General features: G+C 39.7%; 1 long non-coding RNA gene across 1 annotated transcript in view; it reads right to left on the bottom strand.

Moving 5' to 3' along the window:
- The window catches only part of LOC110836922 (uncharacterized), a 70391-nt gene extending 52782 nt beyond the window's left edge, over positions 1–17609 (bottom strand). The window contains exons 1-2 of the long non-coding RNA XR_015535177.1: positions 17526–17609; positions 17339–17454 (exon numbers count right to left, since the gene is read on the bottom strand). This is a non-coding gene — a long non-coding RNA (uncharacterized LOC110836922). The remainder of the gene's footprint in view (positions 1–17338; positions 17455–17525) is intronic.
- Between the last annotated feature and the right edge of the window lie 754 nt (positions 17610–18363).

Genomic DNA, 18363 nt, shown 5'->3' with positions numbered 1-18363 from the left:
TTCTGACACAAATCAAAAGCTTTCAGAACTTCGGAATTATTTAACGTGATTGTGTATCAAGCTTTCATTCAATGCAGTTGCCACAAATATTGTATCTGTTAATGGCGGCATAACGCTCCACACATGGTATTTGTACGAACATGGTTCCAGGTTTTCTTTCCCTCATTGTGTTATACTTTGTTGGGCCAGACCTACTGGCAACTTCAGACAATAGCCTGCATGTATTGTTCACCGTCCTTATACAAATGCGATCGTAACTATCAAGACAAAACAATTTATTTATTTTGTGTGTCTGAAAGCGAAATGCTAGTCTATGTGCATGTGAAGTTACGCGCGTGCACAGGCCTATATATGGAACAGACACACGCAACATATTAGGCCGCATTTGTTCATTATTTCCCTAAGAGGCCTAATTCCTCAATATTTCGTCTCGTAGCCTATAGGTCAGGAGAAATATGTTACGTGATTCAAAACAAGATGTTTGGCAATACATTTCATATACATAGATAAACTGTCACACGATTCACAAATTTATTTTTATTTTCCATACAAGTAAAAAGAAACTGAATGTCACTGTAACTGCGAGCTCCCGGGTTCAATTCTCTGCTCGGAGTCGGGCTACAACATCTGAGGTTTTTCTTTTGGGTTTCCTCGGTAACCCCAAGCAAATTATCAAATAGTACCTTCAAATATGTAAGATTTGAGGTTTTCACAGCTGTGAGTATGAAGATTTCTGTCTTCTGGGTTGTTGCGCTGTGTAGTCTGGTCGATGTTTACCAACGTTTCAGAGGTCATACTGCCTCCATCATCAGGGCGATGAGTATGAAGATTTCTGTCTTTTGGGTTGTTGCGCTGTGTAGTCTGGTCGATGTTTACCAACGTTTCAGAGGTCATACTGCCTCCATCATCAGGGCGATTAAAAATATGAAGATTTCTGTCTTCTGGGTTGTTGCGACGTGTAGTCTGGTCGATGTTAACCAACGTTTCAGAGGTCATACTGCCTCCGTCATCAGGGCGATGATGACGGAGGCAGTATGACCTCTGAAACGTCGGTAAACATCGACCAGACTACACAGCGCAACGACCCAGAAGACAGAAATCTTCTTACCTTCAAACAGACCACAACCGTTTCCTTCCAACCCTTCCCAAAGTATTTGTATAATAATCGTCACCTTCGAAGCTACTATAACCTCTGCGATTAAGAATACGCCATTAAACCAAGTCATAAACAGGAATGACAATTACTGGATGCGGAGAAGAGAGCTAACAGATTAAATTTTTACGCAGAAACACTTGACGCAAATTATTTCATTATAACGCTGAAGAAAACCATTGGAAAATATCAATCATAACGGTCCGGGTGGAAATGGCTTTTCAAAAGCAAGCAGACGTAAAATCTTGTCGAATTCCAGGCAGACATCGCAGATTCGGAGGAAAAAATTGCCTCCATCTTCATCAACGTGTTCCTCCGAAACGATGGTTATCTACCCACAATTCAACACGGAGTTGAATTTTTAAATCCGTGAGAATCTAAAATCTCGTAGTACACAGCGTCTACACACGTATGCGCCCATTTCCAGGTTTATAACATTCCCCTATACTCAAACCAGACGTTGCTAGCTTCGATAAGCATAACACTTAAGCATTAGTTATTAGGGTACAAGCCAGAAAACATCTCTGACCAAAAACACGAAGAAAGAAAAATATAAACGATCCAACATCCATTTCACGTTAGTTTCAGAACAATGGGGAGTACAACATCTTGACGTATGTCACGTGTCGAGGAGTTGGGCGGACCTGCTATCCTGGCGTCTTCCTGGAACTAATAAGGAAAACCGGAAGACTAATTTTCAGGTCAGCCTATGTTTTCGGACTCAGACCCAGCACATTGATTTGTAAGACAAACAATGCAGCTGGAAATTCTCTAAAGAGACTGGTAGCATCAGTACGTAGGCTCACTAAAACGGCTCTAGATGATCTAGTCGTCTATCCGGAATGGCAGTCATGTTGTTGACAGTTAGACAAGATGCTCGTTGAATCACTTTAGTGCGTTACGAATTGCTACTAAAGAATATTAGTTTCAACATTCATGATGAAATTTAGAATTGCTAATGCAGTCTTGATTTGAAAACCTGAAGGCAAGAGACCGCTCGGAATATGTGAGCGCAGATGGGAGGATAATATTAAAAGTGGTCTCAGGATTGGAGTGTGTGAATTGGATTTATCTGGCTCAGGATAGAGACCTGTCGCGGGCTCATGTAAACACGGTAATAAATCTTGGGGCTCTGTAAAAGGCTGGAATATTTTGACTAGCTGACAGTACTACTAGCGTCTCAAGACGGACTCTGCTCCATGTAGTTTGATAGTTCTTGCAATATATTTTTACGATCCATAATTACATAGTCAAATATCAGTGAGTCGTCACATAAATAAATTTATTACAAGCAACAGTTTCAAACACAACTAATACAAACTTCGAACTGTACAAACTTCGAATTCAACAAATATTTGTACAGATAAATTAAACTAACAATAACCGACCGATGAGAAGTGGTTTTATATTCCTTATTCGAATTCGGGAGCTCATTCTTTCAGTAACAATATCATGAAGCTAACAGCAATTTATTTTAAGTATACTCTGTCCGTTCATGGCCCGCTTTATTTATAGATCTAACTACAAACCATCGATGAGCATAACAAATTAGGAAGTGTAAACATGGAGTATTAAATCTTGAGCATTCGCACTCTTTTTGCCTCAAAATGTTAAATTAACGAACTATAACTTTTGATGATTTCTTATGATTTGCATAATCAGGTTAGGTTGATGAGCAACATCTTTCATATAAGCCGTTGTCAAAATCAGTGAAACGGTTCTCGACATGAACATCGCTTATCTCGAAAGCAATAAGACACGAAAAATTGTTTAGTGCATAAATTGTCTTTCATTTTTCTGCAACGATTTTTCAAAATACATTTTGCTCCGATAGGCCTAAATATTAGGGAGTTGCGATCAAGATGTGCGCAGAAACGCAGGCAGGTCCTTAAGTGAAGTGTTCGTTATTGTCGTTACTGCTGTCCAGTTTTAAATAAAACTGGAATGTGTTGATACATTTTACGAAAACTCTCCAATCAGAAATGTAATTAAAATTCATTAAGCGATTCTCGAGTAGTTGTTAAATGCGGGTAGCTACAGGCGAATTTTTTAAACTTCTTAAAGAACACGCCTGAATGTTCGACTTTTAAGGAAAGTTGCTACATTAAAAATTCAGCTGACCCCGAATCTTATGGATCTAACTGTTAGTAGGTGTAACATTTTGGTTTAACTGAGTAAAGTAAAGATGAGTTATGGTTTTGTTTCGTACTACAAGTGAAAAGAACAATTGGAAGACCTAAGATGGTAATGATGAAGTAGATGTTAGAAAATAAAGATTGCAACAGTACAAACTGGATTAAAGTGGCTCGGGATAGGATCCAGTAGTGTGTTCTAGTGAACAAGGTAATGTTTATTCGGATTCAGTAAAAGTCGGTGAGCGACTATCAGATTCGCAAGGATAACTTTGCTCCAACAGTTTAGCACGGTTTATGTAAGCTGACAGCCTTTCGGCGGACACATAAAAGGTAAAGTGTTAGTGATACCATGCAAAACAAAGTTTACGAACATTACGCCAAGTTTGGTGAATATTCTAGCATTCTTATCCCTTTATCAAGTTAGAATTGCAACCCTCCGGCCTCAGCTGTTCTTATCTGCTATTACAACAGATCTACAAACACAAGTAGAGAATGGCAACCACAAGCGTTATAGCTCGTGATGGTCCACCATTTCGTGCTTTTCGTGTCTTCGGGATCATGGGAGAGTATTTGCATATACGAAACAGAAGCTCAAGTCCTGCCTATTTGCACACTGGTACATAAATACTGAGCAACTTCAAACTTTCACAGAGATCGTGAAGCAATGGTTTAGACAGGGCGGTCTGTTGCTGATGCAGTCCATGCAACTGATTGCAGCTTACTGCTGACATGCTGCACTTAACGATATTAAAATAAAAGGAGCGGAGTGGGGCAGAGTGAGGACGCAGACAAAGTATTACATTTTAAAACGTTACTGCTCCAGTACACTCCAGTATGTAGATCACGTGACATGCCATGACGTAGCTTCCTGTTTCTGTCTCTGTTATGCAGGGGGTTATTTCAAGGGGACAGCCTTCATCATCTTCAGGTAATACGACGAAACTTGCAGGCTGCATTTCCTACTAACTTAACTGAAAACAAAGAACTGATGTTCTGAGGCTGACGTCACACGAAGTTGATTTCTCTGTTTTATTCTTAATCTCATTTTACAAAACCCTTTTTCCAGTGTTGCCAACATCGTCATCCGGTTCTGACTTGATTATCCATGTTTACAATACTTGTCCGAAGGTTTTCGCGGCTGGAGTTCAATGTGTTCGGCTTTCCTGTGACAGCCATGTCCGAATGTTTGATGTTAACCAACGTTTCGGTAGACATAGACCTTCCCTCATATCCACCTTGAAAATGGCAACGTATAATGTGTGTTCATAGATGTTTCGTTGCTTGGCAAATGTTCGCTAAGTTCTTCCCATAAGACAGACATAATAAAAAAGCAAATGAATTATTTCAGTTCAGTTTATTTTAACGGAAACTCATGTGAAGGACGGGCGTTTTCGGTAAGCGTTGTAAACGAACTCACGGAGCACCATTATGTTGAAAAGCTGATAGTGACAAAGACACTCAAGACATTTCTCGCCGTTTACAGAAGCCGAGGGATCATTACAAAGTTCATTAGAGCCCGCCACCAGTCCCTATCCCGAGTCAAATGAATCCAGTCCACATACTCCAAAGAACCCATCCGTGTCGGAGACCCTGTGGCATTTCATGATATACAGCATTCTTTTTAAGTCAGCAGTTATTAGCCCCCGCCTAACCCCTAAGCTGGAGAGCCCCTCCTTCCTCGCCAGACTCCAGCGACTGTTTAGTCACATTTGCAACTACGCTGCGTGCCTGGAAACTTTCTTCTCCACCTGCAACATAGACGACACGTCACGCCGTGCCATGGCAACGAGGGACTCGCCTAACACTGGTGGCTACATTATGAAATTAACTTTTTTAAAAAATTAAACAATTTTATTGCGGGTCATGTCAGAAACAATAACTAACATGTTCGTCCTACTGATACATACTGTTATCAGGTTCCCGAATTTATTAGTACAATGGTGCTAATTCGTCATTTTCATTGTGAAAATAAATGCAGCTTTCTTTTTCGTTGTCTTCTGGAAGAAATAAGTTTTAGGTGAAGTCGTCCATTACATTTACCCTATTTGTTTCTTACCTTCTCATAAAGTGGTGAGCAATCTGCAATTTGAAAGAAGCTGGATTTGAGGTTCTCACGGCGGTGAGTACTAAGATGGCTGTCTTCTGGGTTGTAGAGCCGTGTAGTTTAACAGCGTTTCAGAGGTCCTTGCTGCGTCCATCATCAGGCCGATGAGGACCTCTGAAACGCTGCCAGACTACACGATGCTAAACCAAGAAGTCAGCCATCATTGATTAAATTCGATTACCTATTCTAAAACTTACATATTTGCTGGCGACGTACCGCAGAGGTGTCGTTTGACGATAAACTAAATAATTTCTATGGGAATCAGGTCTGAGTGAGAAGTGGCCTAGGAGGTAGCAGACATTTTTGTAACGGACATAACAATACCTGAACCCGCTCCTCGTGATATTTGTCACATTAAACTCACAACTTTCGACAGCTCGCTCATTCTGATACAGACTGCTGCTTCTATCAGCTGTCCTGAGGTGCTCGAGACATCCGGGAGAGGGATTGTGTGCAACAGTGCTTTATGGAGCAGTAATGATATTTAATGACACGATCATGTTCTCGTGACTGCAGTAGTATCAAAGTTCCACACTCCAGTAAACGAATTTGCTTATAGCGTCCGTGCTAATTCGATGTACGGCATGCCACTAACATTTTAAGGCAGTAATCCAAATGCAAGACTCTATATCGTCCTAGCGAATATTGGGATAGTACCATAAATACATAAGAAATACTCCCAGGTTCATCGTTAAAATCATGATTACCAGAGTGATTTCAGGTTTTCACGAAGGCCATTTGAAGATACTTGTCTTCTGGCATGTTGCGGCGTTTACTCTGGTACAAGTTTGCCTTTATCATCAGGGCTTCACTCCAGAAAACAAATATATTTTCTGATTAAAAATGTTCCCATTGCTTCATCCTCAAGTTGAAACTGTTTCGTTGCAAATACGATTGGGGGGGGGGGGGGGTATCATAGTTCTATCGGCATTAAGAGGATGCATAAATATTACCACTTAACTGTACGTTTCTGACAGCCTTTCTCTTACAAAATGTTCAAGGAACAATGCAACAGTGCAACCCAAAGGTGCAACACCTCCATAGGTCTACCAAAGCCTACGGTAATACACGATTCTGACTTCTGAATATGGTGGTATAGTCGAGGTCTTTTGACGTGAAAACGTCTTTAAAATCGATGCCGGGTTTGGGGAGGCAATCGCGCCCAAATGAGCAACAGTTTCTGTCGAAGTAATTTCAAACTTCAATAACTCGGATAAAAATAGACATAGCTCCGCCATCTTAGTCTCGTTTTAAAGAGGAAGGATGAAAGTTTGTGCCAGTACCGCTCCAACATTCGTGGCGACCGGACGTCGCGAACTGCGCACGCGCAAAGTGAACCCACGATTTTCGACTTTCCGGATTCGACACGTGTCCATAAACGGGATCATATCTCAGAGACTAATTATCCGATCCGAGTGAATCAAGTGTTGTTTTGAAGAGGAGTGTATATGTTACAACTCATCCTGGCCTCCAAGTGTGTATCTCAAAAACTCAAAAAGATACGAGGCTGTGAATTTGAAAAAGTTTGAAAATTTCCCGATTTTCTTAAAATGTCGCGATATATGAGGGAGAAGTACAACCAGAATTACAAAAATCGGGCACGAATGCGTACGTAGAGCACAAACGTCCAAAGAAAATGACAACGAAAACGCCGGGCCCGGACCCAAAACCAACGCGCAGTACTGCCACGAATATAGGCAACGTAAGAGCGCTCTGACAACTCAGGCGGCATCTGACGAGCCTGGGTCAAGTATGGATGTGAATTTCGTTGCTGATGAGATGGAGAGTGCAATGGAGGTCGACCCAGACCCATCGGACCCACTTGGCATACCCAATATGGCGACGGGGGCCCAAAATTTTGTTTAATTTCAATATACTATACACGATTGACGTTTTCACGAAAATAACTGCGGCAGTGTCCGACACTGCCTATCAATTTTTTTTTAACTAGCTGAACTACTGTTAGCTTCCCAACAAGGATTAGGAAGGGTTTTTTTACGACGCAGGAATAAGAGATTTGCGTTTTTCAAAGAATATATTTATGTATAGTATGTAGGTAACACTGGGTGTAGAACTTAAACACCCACACACAACTCCTACAAACATATAATGGGAATATGCCTAAGTCAAGAGGTCTTTGAAAATAAATCGACGTTTTGGCAGCGCTCATACATTCAGGCGAAGTTTCAGATGTTTCACTGGCGGGCTACAACTTATGAGTGACGCAGTAGAGTAGCATTCACAAAGGTCAAGTTCTGTTCCTCTAATTTGGGCCCTCTAATTTCTCCCATCGAGTTCTTTAGTCGCACACTTGTATTTTTCAACAAGTCCGTAACTTCAGTATCCGAAAGCTTCATATAAGACAGCCACGTGCAGAATTACTGCATGTTAAAGCAGATGAACATACAATTTATTGTTGAACATCAAAGGACAAATATGCCTTCTTTTATAATTGTATAATTGATACGGAAACAATTTTGTTTAAAGTATTGGACACGGTTACCATCTTCGTACATGAAGCGGATAAAACGTTTCATGGATACACATTTGAGGGCGGCGGTAAGTATATTTTTGTCAATCAACAATAGGATAACCGTAGAGTGACACTTCTGAGATGATCAAGTGTAGACATGGCAACCAGGCAGCATAACAAACAACAACGACGTTAGAGCGCGAAGTTATACTTCTACACACATAGGCAGTTTACTTGCAGCAAACCATCCAATACACATGAACCATTTAATGCATATTTACACAGTTTATTTCAAGACAACCCTAAACTGTTCAACAAAACTTCTATGTTCAAAGGCAGAAATCGTTACAGTCCACACATTCTCAAACAGGGGTGATAGAAAAACACTTTAATTTCATTTTCTTATTTTGCAAGCAAAAATATACGAGAAAGACAGATCTAAGTGTGAAACATAAAAAGTTCAGGTTTATTTAAATTTATTTGGCAGCTGAGTGACTACCATCCTCACAAAGGACCTGCTAGTATTCCAATTGTCTTATCGTTTACAGACATTCTCAGCTTTGTTCATCTTTGCTAGAAAACTCTCAGCGCTTTGAATTTCCGCGTTCGTGCAACTGCAGCAACATTGCACTAAAGATTTCGTCTTCAGAAAGTAGACCTGTATTAATCGGTCACTGTGTTCTTAACACAGGGACTCCCATCAAACAGTTAAAGGCGATGTTACTCCAGCACCTAGTCATTTTGCATCAACAGAGGCTTGAGTGTGCAAAACAAAACAAGATTTATAAAAAAGGAGAAGGATTTATTGCTCGACTCGCTAAGAATAATCTAAGCAGCAAGTCATTTAGTAGTGGAGCCTGCCCAAGGTCACTGCAGGGACACTCGGTCGAGAGATGCACACGAACACGGAGCTGCATAAAGGAAGTTGCATCCTGCGTCAGGACAAGAGTGGACTAACACTGCTTGGTGCTTGCTTCCTCTCCAAGTGGAACGACTGAACTTCAAACATTTATTTTAACGATTTTCTAAGAAAGAGACAAATAACACTCTGTAGCTCTGTGCTAATAACATGAGGATAACATCTTTGTCCTGTTGTTCAGATGAAATTCAGTTTTAAACAGATACATTCTCACTTGTTTGAAAATATACGAGTTTCTTAAAAATTCGCATAAAGTCAGCATTTTATAATTATTTCCATGGAACAATATCCTTCTTGAGAAGATTAGTAATCGTTAAGCCGACCAAGAAATTGTTGGTCCTTAATTGAATCCAAATGTTCGTTGCTGGGTCCTCAACAGCCCACCAATGAACCCTATCTTGAGCCATTTTAATCCAATCCACACACGCAAATCGCATTTCTTTAAAATGTATTTTAATATTATCCTCCCATCTACAACTAGGTCTCTCAATCTGACTTTTTCCTTCAGATTTTCCAGTTAAAATTTTGTATGCATGTATGTGGCAGACACAGATGACCATTTTTAGATATTCAGCAAGTCTCTCACTGTTCAATAATACATTGTCTTATGACAACCGTGTGAACACAGTCACTAGGATTGAAGACCAGTTACAAATGAATGCACAAAAATTAAATTAACTTTTCATATCCCTCTCCTTTTTATATTTTCTGTGCAAAGCTTTTAATTAACAATGTCTATTCCTTACTGCGTCTATAAATTTGATTTTCTGTATTATTTTGGATAATTAAAGACAAATCGTTGGATTATATAACCTGTGATTTCGCTTGTTAGTGAAATTTAAACTTGTATATCCTGTAGGACTGGTTCTGAAACCGTGGTTATAGATCAGGCCCATGTTTTAACACGCAACGTAGCATTCACAATCATTACCAGCTGGAACAAAAACTTGTCATGACATGCAGCCACTTCCAAGAGTAAGACTGATTTATCTTCTCACATTCATTCCGACCGTGGAGATGAAGTCTGCAAGAAGCTGTAACGACAGTTAAATTATGGTAATGCACCGAAACAGAAAAAGAGTTTTCACGGTTTTACAGTTCCAAGTACAGAAAACTGTATACATACCCATGTGAGTGCGTGCGCGAGCACTCGGAACTAGCGAGATGTACACATTTTCTGCGTGAGTCTGTTTGGTGGTTTGTTAATTAATCTACAACTAAGTTTCCTTTTATATTCCAATCAATGGTCTTTTGTTCAATAAACCAGTCCTCATTGTGGCGTGTCATGAAATATTTTGTTACTTAATATGTAATTGATCTGTAAAAGCTCCAAATTCCTGCCGGCATCTAAGAATACTAAAGTTATACAAGAATTCACAGGAGATGAATTGCTTTTCGGTGAGTGATAATATTACTAACGTTGAAATACACTGCAGTTATCCTTTCATAAGAAATGTTTAATTGCTGCCCTCTCCCAAGAAACGTGCCCACAGATAGGAGTTGAACGCGATTGGATTTTGTTGGCCCAGGACAGGGTCCGGTGGAGGGCTTTGGTTAATTTGGTGATGAACATTCGGGTTCCGTAAGCCGTCTAGTTAGTTAGATTCAACAATTGACTGAAATTTTTTTCGACCGTCCGATACTAACGCTTGCCTGTTCACCAGAAAAATGAGTCTTAAATCTGAGTAAATACAGTTAACTTCCTCGATTATTAACACAGCATGTGCTATCTAGAGAAATTGACCAATAAAATTGTGCTCCTTATTAAACTTTCCCACACAAACAAGAGCTATAATTTTTTTTTCACAACGCACGAACAACAACAAACTATTTCCAGAAATTGCGACTTCCCGTAATATATTAGAAATAGATAGATATATAAGCATTTTGTTTCATGCATACAAGTAGCAATAACAACAAATTTCTATACTTTTAAATAAATAAGAGAAAATCAAAATAACAGCGCACACGATGTACTACGTAGCTACAATTTCTTTCCGAAACAGCTCAGCTGATCAAGGGATCCCCTGTACTTCCAGAAGACCTGCAGGTTCATTACCATATACACAACTGCTTACAAATGGACCTTGCTTCGTCAGCTAAATCTAATCTAAACGCTCCCAAGTAAGCCCTTGCCTTCGTATCTTCCGAATAAAAATTTATAAGATTTCTCATCCCTCCCCTGCAATGTCCACTCCTTGGTGAAGAGTACAGATGATGAAGGTCCTCAGTACGTAAGCAACTGTTAACTGAAGTATGGCTTTTGTTTTTCGTATCTCCGTGCACAATTCATTCCTTGAACAAGCAGATCAACAGCGTTATCAGAACATTCGCTTATTATCGCTTCCCTTTATTGATTAGATAACGAAATATCCAAACGACGCATCACTGTCAGGTTTTTACTGTTTATGTGTAGAGTCAGTGTAAGGTTATAGACCTGCAGGGCGGCGTGTTACATCAATTGCTGTGTACACAGCTCTGTGAGGAGTACATTTGTAATAGATATACCTACATGCAATTACTAGCGCCATTTTCAGCAAATAAGACATTTTCCAGCAGAATGGACATTTTTTAGTATGTGTTATGACGACAATTTTGTCGTAATAACGCTGTTAGTGTGAAAGCAACATGCTCTGATCAGATTATACGGGGAGTACCAGTTCTTGGAGCGAGTCTGCATTTCCCATAAGCGCGATGTTATAATTTATGTTTACGTTCCGAATGACCAAAAGTCCTTTGTGGTTTGGTTAACACATGTTCGATACTTTCCTGAATATTTCGGACGAGCGAGTTTGCCTTCTGATGACGAGCCAAGCGCTTCACTGTAAAAACACGCATGAGTAAAATATAGTAACACGATGATTAATTGTATTTCCATATAGGTCTATGAATATCTTACAGCAGACCTAAGTTGACCTATTAAAATTATCCTTATACGTAAGCTGCACAATATTAAAAATATTTGAGTAGGTACAAATAATAGGCCCGTGTTATATGAAGCTGACTGTCTTCTGGGTTGTTGTGCTGTTCAGTCTGGTAGAATTTTACCGACGTTTCAAGGTCCTTGCTGCCTCCATCATCAGGGCGATGAGGACCTCTGAAACGTTGGTAAACATCGACCAGACTACACAGCGCAACAACCCAGAAGACAGAAATCTTCATACTCATCGCTCTGATGATGGAGGCAGTATGATCTCTGAAACGTTGGTAAACATCTACCAGACTACACAGCGCAACAACCCAGAAGACAGAAATCTTCAGACTAAGAATCGCCCTGATGGCGGAGGCAGTACGACCTCTGAAACGTTGGTTAACATCGACCAGACTACACAGCGCAACAACCCAGAAGACAGAAATCTTCATACTCATCGCCCTGATGACGGAGGCAGTATGACCTCTGAAACGCTGGTAAACATCGACCAGACTACACAGCGCAACAACCCAGAAGACAGAAATCTTCATACTCATCGCCCTGATGACGGAGGCAGTATGACCTCTGAAACGTTGGTAAACATCGACCAGACTACGCAGCGCAACAACCCAGAAGACAGAAATCTTCATACTCATCGCCCTGATGACGGAGAAAATATGACCTCTGAAACGCTGGTAAACATCGACCAGACTACACAGCGCAACAACCCAGAAGACAGAAATCTTCATACTCATCGCCCTGATGACGGAGGCAGTATGACCTCTGAAACGTTGGTAAACTTCTACCAGACTACACGGCGCCACAACCCAGAAGACAGCCATCTTCGAATTCAGCGCCGTGAAAACCTAAACCTAACTAGTAAATATTTTACTGCACGGCTAGAATGCTTCTTCCTACGTTTGCACGCTGCTACTGTAAGCAGTTTATGTTACAGCTGACAAAAAAATATTTGTAATTTGGATGTCTGAAATTTAGTGTAACAGGAGATTAACTTTTAAAAATGCATGGTCCCTTCGAAACCCTTAAAGGGCCAGCAAAAGAAAAAAATGCCTGAAACTTATGCACGCGCAATCTTACGAGGATCTTTAAAAAACCGGAAACCATAATTTAAGTAGTTGGTTCTCACACGATATGCTGTAACTGTACCTATAAGCAACAGAATAATCTACTTTACTTATTATCTTGTCTCCGGAAGTTATACAATCGTCCTCAGAAGGTCATCCAGCCTATGTACGTCTTATAATTCTCTTTAATCCAACCAGAAGTGCTAAAACAACCAATGATTACTATGCCTATCCAATTAGAGGTTTAAACAGCGATTTCGTTGCAAAACATTTCGACGTCCACCTCAAATTTACGGCCAACTTTCTTGACCTAGATTGTCCCTGCGTTTATCATTTCATGTTGCCAAGATTGTCCACCAGGTAACCCAAGTTACGGAGTTGGCACAACTTGAACTTGAGATGAAATCCTGAGGTACAAGATAAAAACCCCTCACATCTTGATTTTTGTTTCTTAGACTAAATACAAAGCATAGCTTTTATAGGAATTACAGCGTACAGGTTTTCGACCAACTTCCTACGTTAACACTTGATAATTTTGTTAGAAAATTTACTGGAAATTTATTAAGAAAATATTATTTCTAAGTTATAAAGTTTATATTAAATCAATAATGGCGTTATAATAGTGAATTTCGTCGCATCATAACACGCAATTATTAAGAATACATCATTCCCACATCTCTGCATTTTAGGCTAAATATACAGAATGTACCATTTAAAACACAATCCATAAACAATCACGTACTACGGGACAACAATTAAATCAGAAGAAGGTCCACGTGCGTGTATCACTCCAGCCAAGGTCACCCTTGTTGCTAGGCCGCTGTCCAAGCCAGCAGAGTCAAGGTTGTTCAGGTACGAACATGACGTATTCACAAGCGGAACGTGTGTTCATTTGGAAACATTACTTGGTATCAAATTGTGCGCTGCCGTTCTTGAAGCATTTAACAATGCGTATTCTGACAAAGAAGAACGGAATGAGACAACACGATAACTGGTAACAAAATTTCGAGACACAGAAGTGTTTGAAGACGGCTATCTTCTGGCTTGCTGAGCAGTGTGGTGTGGTAGAAGTTTACCGAAGGTCCAGAAGTGCGTGTAGCCTCCAGCGAGGAATCGAGATCTTACAAAGAAGTGTTTGTGACGAGTGTCTATCGAACGACAAAACAAATGAAATTACGGCCGTATCGACTATAAGCAGTGTTATCAGCTGCAATAACGGGATACGGCAAGAATTCGATATTGCCATTGGTTTCGTCGTTTTGTAAAGGGGTTCATGCGTAGTAGTGAGGGATGCGTTTCAAATAGAACACTGTACTTAATGTTCTCTTGATAGTGAGTTACACACTCGGACTGGCCACTCAAAAGATGTCGCTCACTCAGATACTGAAATCCAGTCTTTGAGAGGAACGCACTGTGATGCTTATCGCCATCTGGTGGTCCACAGAAGTCGCTGTGTGACTGAATACACATATCTTCGAGAAAATTTAAAATTATTGGCGTTTCCGCATTACAGACTTAGTAGAACGGATGCTCCATAATACACACTGGTTTACCAATTAAAGTGCGCAAATATAAATGCCGGATTGAAAACTGGCATGACATCATATTAGGCAAGAGACAGCAACCTACCTACGTACTGCAGCTGAGTTTGTGCACAGTAATTTTCATGCAGCGTCCAGTGGACGAAGCAAACGGAGAAAGTTACGTTCATTCAAGGCCTTCTGATATAGGTTACAGACAAGCGATGATAAATTGATTCCGCATTCAAGACTGGAGTCTCCATTGCATTAGATATGCACGACACGAATTCACTTACCGAAGAAATGAAAAGAAAGGCGCCTTCCTCCATAATGTCTGTGATAAAATAATGCACAGAGACAATGATGAGTTTCTTGATGATGTCTCTGTAAAATTATAACTCTTTTTAATGAACTGGTGAAAATTCCTGCACACAGCGTAATTTCGAATTTTGACTCTGAAGTATTATTCTTATTTCTTTATTACGAATTACGATCTATAGCGTGTACCGATTCAGAATTAATTACGAAGAAAATGATTCTTTAACAGAGGGGTTGGCAAACTGCGGCCCTCGCAACATTTTTACGCCGCCCGCCACATAATTTGGGAATTAAATGAAATGTAACATGAAATGACATGAAGTGTTTAATCTGGTCGGATGGTAAGTGTCAGGATTTCGATGTTATGATGAAGTTCAGTGGTTCAGCTCATGCATATGTACTCTCAAACATTACAATTTTTAAACAGGCTTATGTTTAATAAAACATGACACATTTTCTCGAGTGGCGTAAGAGACCGGGGGCACCCCTTGAAGCCTCTCCTATATTAATGCCAGCCTCACTTTCACAAGGCACTCAGTTCTTACAAACGCAGGAGATCGAGACACGGCGATACAGCCATAGACCCGTAACTTATCTGGGTTGTCAATACACTTGTAGCCATCACCAAACTACATGCTTTAAGGCCACGGAAAGACATGGACCAGGTCTGAGGCTAGCACAACCACGGGCCCATTAGACAGAAGTCCTTGGTGTCTCCATCATCAGGACAAAGTGCCATGATGATGGAGGCAGCAAGGACCTCTGAAATGTCGGTAAACTTCTACCAGACTACACAGCGCTACAACCCAGAAGACAGCCATATTCGGACAAATCTTCATTAAAACCTCAGATCTTACTAACAGATATGCTTTCTGTCCTCTTCCCCACTTTTACCTCAAGACGGAAGCAGAGTCCAGCTTCCGAAAGGTTGAATTTTATTATTTTATAATTTAGACGACGTACGAAGTCCAAAACAGCAGTTTAACAGATTACAAATTACTATTACTGTAACAGTGATGAGAGGAACTTAAAATATTCGTGCTAATGCCTGAACATTTTGAAGGATCTTTGATTTCATGCATGTTCAAGATTATGAGCACTCCTAATCCTGAAGTCAGGCTTCACTGATTCTGTTGAACACGGTACAACTCATTACTGGCTCACAGTTTTAAATGTCAGCAGACTTGCCTCGCGTTGTCACGCATGAACTATTCAGTACCAAGTAGACAGATGGTACGGCATCAGTTAACCACATCATTCACGCGGTTCTGTAGTTCCTCTGCAAGTGAACGAGCCAGTCACAAATTTTTTTTTCCAAACTGTTTTGGGATAAGATCCATTGTTATCGTTCAATGCACAGACTTGATTTTTAAGGCAGTGATTCGGAATTTTGTTACAAGTTTTGCCGATCTGTTAATATCATAACTATTACGATTTTAAATATGCGGTGAACTGAAAGAGAAGTTGCCTTGGACTGGGTCCGAGATCATTTAAAAGCACCTGCGCTGATAAAACTGGATGTCGCAACAGCAGACGAAAATACGACAGCATAAGCGAACGCGAATTTATTTAATGACTCTTTCAGTTACCCAGACTGTATAGAGAAGCTGATAATAAGTAATAAATTGGAAATGACGTTAAAGGAAGCTGTCGTGTACAAGATACTATCCCAGTATTTTCTCGAGGAACATTAAAAAAAAACTCAGTCAGGATAGCCGATCTCCGGGCCGAGATTTGAATCCAGGACCTCCCGAATACGAAGCAGGAGCTAAGTGAATGTGTAAAACTGGGAAATTCAGATGAAACAAAACAATTAGTTTTGTCTTATTTTTTAGAGTTCATTTTAAGAAAGTAAATAGATAGAGGAGTTCATTGTTATGAGTTAAGTATCTAGGTGTCCTCTTCTGGATCTCTAACCCATCAAATTTCTATGCCCAAGGTGTAGCATGTGACTGCATATGTTAAGTCCTTTCAGTCTGTCTGATTCCATAATATTTTATCACCAAAAATAATGAACGAATTTTCATAACATTTGATGCTAGAGGTCTACATTATAAACTCTAGTTCATTTAATTTTGATTTTTACCAGTCCAAAATTGTTCCTACTTCACAGGAATACCAAATACAATTTTATCGAAAAAATGCTTGTCTTAAAAATGTTGCTGTAGCAAAAATATATCTCGTTTAAAATCTACAATATTCATTGCAAAAATTATTCGATGTCGTGCATACTTAACAAAGTGCAAAAGAAAATAATTTATGACTCTGTGTAGTTTCGATCTATAACGCCATTAACTTTGCAACAATGGAATGCATCTGCATTAAATGAATACCAAGCCAAAATAGCAACAAACGAATTTTAAAATAGGCCTTCTTCAGGGAGTAGAAGGCCGATTTGTGAATGGAGATGAAGCAAAAAGACTAAACCATGTAAAATAAATGTAAGACACTAAATCCCACTGAACAAAAGAATTCCACTAACATTAAAATATTTTAAAAAGAGAAGCAATATTCTAAGAGTCGCCTACACAATAGAAAATGTAATTCATCATCAACAGTGGATTTTGGAATATTACTGAGCGGATAAACAGATGTGGATAACCTGAAAATTAAACTTCGTCTAAGAGAATGTATTATATTTTCGTTTCTCAGAAATACGTCTTACATTTAGCTACACACAGCCAGAAAGTACTATATTAGAATTAGTACATCCCACTTACCAATTTTAATGTGCTCCCAAGTCATCAGCTTTAAAGAACCCAAGTTGTTGACAGCCACCTCCATGTATGAATCACTTGTTTAAAATTGTTCTAAGTATATGCTGACTGACTGTGTCCTGTAAAGATAAATGGTGCATCAGTTAGTACTCCAAAAGAAAAAATAGCACATTATCTCAAATATCTTTACATTTGTATGATTTGAGGTTTTCACAGCGGTGAGTATGAAGATTTCTGTCTACACGGCGCAACAACCTGGGAGACAGAAATCTTCATCTTTACATTTACTAAGGAGCTAAGTGAATATTCAATTCAGAATCGTTTATCTTCCTCCGCTCCGTTACGTCATATCCCAAAGTTCAAAACATAAAAAATATAATATTATCTCACTCTACGGAACGAACATAGACTGAGTGATTAAAGACGAGGATGATAAGAAGAATACTTGTTTGATAACAGTGTATATAGGACAATATCTAAAAGGACTGAAGAGATGGAAGGTTGCAGGAAACTTCCCAATGAGAAACTTTTTAATTCGTACCCTTACTCTTCACCAAATGTTACTAGGATATTTAAATCTAGGAGGATAATATATACAAGGAATGCAGCACTCATGAAATGTATAAAATTTCAGTCGTGAAGAGGACACGTGGGAAAATAATACTGAGATATAGAAGGCTGTCTTCTGAGTTACAGCACCGTGTAGTCTGGTAGACTTTACCGACGTTTCAGAGATGCTTGCTGCCTCCATCACCAGGGCGACTAATAGCCATGAGTCGCCTTGATGACAGAGGCAACAAGCACCAATGAAATGTTGATAAACCACTTCCAGATTACATGGCGCTACACTCAGGAAATATCCATCATCATACTCGCCGTTATATGAACCTCAGTTCCTACTAAATATTAAGACGAGTCTTAAGGAAATTTGCGAACTGGATTCGCCCAGAACTGGACAGCGTTTAGTGGCTGAGTGCTATGAATACTATAAAGAACCCACGGGTTTCATAACACGTGTGAAATTTCTT

The sequence above is a fragment of the Zootermopsis nevadensis genome, unplaced genomic scaffold, assembly GCF_977971745.1.
Source record: "Zootermopsis nevadensis isolate Lab colony 2312 unplaced genomic scaffold, Znev_1.0 Znev_ptg000013l, whole genome shotgun sequence".
NCBI classification, from domain to species: Eukaryota; Metazoa; Arthropoda; class Insecta; order Blattodea; family Termopsidae; genus Zootermopsis; species Zootermopsis nevadensis.
The sequence above is the reverse complement of the archived record's forward strand: the minus strand, read 5'-3'. Positions and strand labels throughout refer to the sequence as shown.